This window comes from Helianthus annuus, chromosome 10 (genome assembly GCF_002127325.2).
Source record: "Helianthus annuus cultivar XRQ/B chromosome 10, HanXRQr2.0-SUNRISE, whole genome shotgun sequence".
NCBI lineage: Eukaryota > Viridiplantae > Streptophyta > Magnoliopsida > Asterales > Asteraceae > Helianthus > Helianthus annuus.
This window is the reverse complement of record NC_035442.2, coordinates 154,936,741-154,938,872: the sequence shown is the minus strand read 5'-3', so window position 1 is coordinate 154,938,872 and position 2,132 is coordinate 154,936,741. Positions and strand designations below refer to the sequence as shown.

Sequence of the window (2,132 nt, the reverse complement as noted above, 5' to 3'; positions counted from 1 at the left end):
ATTACTTGACCAAAATAGATAAAATTTATTTTATTTACAAAGAATTACTTAAACTCGTTTATACAAAACATCAAATTATTTAACTAATAAATACATCTTGTTTTTGATATCATCAACTATGAAGGTAGACTAGCCCATTATTACGGCATATCTTGAGACGTTGTGTCCATGTTAAATAATGGAGTTTAAGTAATGGTTTCGGATTCCGTTAGATGCATACTCGTAAACAAGTATCTTCTCACCATCCTCGTCACAAAATCACCATCCTCGTCACAAAATCCAAGAAGAGAGATAAAGATGTAAAATTCTAAGGAATGTAACGGAAAAGCATCATGATCTCCTTCCAAAACTCAGGGTCTCATTGTTCAAATTCATGATTCAATACGCTTAATAGCAACCCTGTTTCGGCCCTTAGAGTGAGCAGCCTATCCTTCATACACATTTCCAAATCCACGGCTCTAATAACCTTTTTTAACTCTTCCAATTGGATTTTAAGATATTCAAACACTTTCACAACGGAATCCATTACTTGTGGATCATACAAAAATGATAGAACTCGAATCAAGCGTTCCAATCAACTGAAAGTCAAGAATTTGAAAGAAATGCAACGTAAGAATCACACAAAAACGGTTTATGTACGAGAGGAAATGAAAGATAATTATCAAACTTAATTAGAGACCCTTTACACAACTAATGAACCGAAAACAACATCAAAATCGCAAATTAAACATAGTTACGTACCTCTGGTTGATTAGTAAACATAAAATACCAACAAGCTGCCGATTTCAGCAGCGGAGAGAGGTTTGCATAAAGTAGGGTTGCGGCTACTTTTCTGGTTTGCAGCATAGGAGAAATAAAACCTAGATGCTCGTTCTATAATAAAAATAAAGCCTAGAGGCAATGGGCTTCTACCAACAAAAAGAAATCAGTCTTTCTGGGCTGGGTTGGGCTTGGTAACTGGATCAGTGCAAACAGATTTCGGGTATGTTCAGGTAGGGTTTGGGTTTGGTCAACAAAGTAAAGAACCGAATAGGTAGGAACTGATTTCGGGTATGTTGATAGCTACAACTTATATATTGAATTTTGTCCTAGCCAAAAACTACATTAAGTTAATGAGAGATATTTCCATGGCAGTTTATTAGGTCTTTAGCAATGTTTTAAAAACCGGTTCAACCCAGACGGTTGTACCGGTTCAACCCAGCCGGTTGTACTGGTTCAACTCAACCGGTTGTACTGGTTCAACCGTTAGGTAAAACTCGTTAAACTGCCCGATACACCCGGTTGAACTTTTGATACACCCGATTGAACCGTTTGATACACCCGGTTAAACCGCCCGATACATTAATCTTTAGTTATGATTTTTTATGTGAACCAACACCCTCTCTAATTTAAACTAGTTTCACTATTGAAAAAGTGATGGATGGGAGTAAATGTGATGAAGTGAACAAATAAAATACGGACATAAGTTTCTTCTAAAACTTTAATGATTTGCATATATAAGCATCATCAAACTCTACTAGTAATAGAGTTTAACTAGCGATTGCCGCCTACTCACCTAATCTCCCATCATTACCAGGTGTCGCCGAAACTAAATAGCGAGGGAACACCAGATCTCTTTCTTATCCACCGCCAGCTCAATTGTCCATGCTAGAAGATACTAAGTTGATAATGCCAGGTTAGCCTACTTGGTAGAGACTCTTGTCCTTTAAAGGGAGGTTTGGGTTCAATCCCAAACAAAGAGTAGTTTAGAATTAAATTTAGTGTAAATTATGAGTGAGTAAATATTCTAAATCCAAAAAAAGAATGAATAGCAGTGTGTGAAAGCATTTATTGTCTAAAGTCAAACAAAGAACCTACAGGTGTAAGGAGTGGTTAAATAATTGAGAGTGACAGACTAAAAAATCAACCAATCAGAGTGCGTCACGTCAATCAGTGAAAAATGTTTAAACTTTGCTGAAAAGTGTTAGCAATAATTTAGACACTTGCTAAAGTGGTAAACTTTAAAAAAAATGGTGTGATTGGTTGAAAGATTGCATGGACCCCACCCCACCACACACACTCTTCACCGCATCGACAACCCACCACCGATTTGGTAAAGTTTGAGCGGCAAACTAGTGTTGGTGATGATGCAC

General features: G+C 37.0%; 1 long non-coding RNA gene across 1 annotated transcript; it reads right to left on the bottom strand.

The window, feature by feature from the left end:
* Positions 1 to 5: 5 nt before the first annotated feature.
* On the bottom strand, positions 6 to 862 carry LOC110886099. Its single transcript, XR_002562620.2, has 2 exons — positions 742 to 862; positions 6 to 578 (listed from the first exon to the last, which is right to left on the bottom strand). It is a non-coding gene; the product is annotated as an uncharacterized LOC110886099 (long non-coding RNA).
* Positions 863 to 2,132: the final 1,270 nt, after the last annotated feature.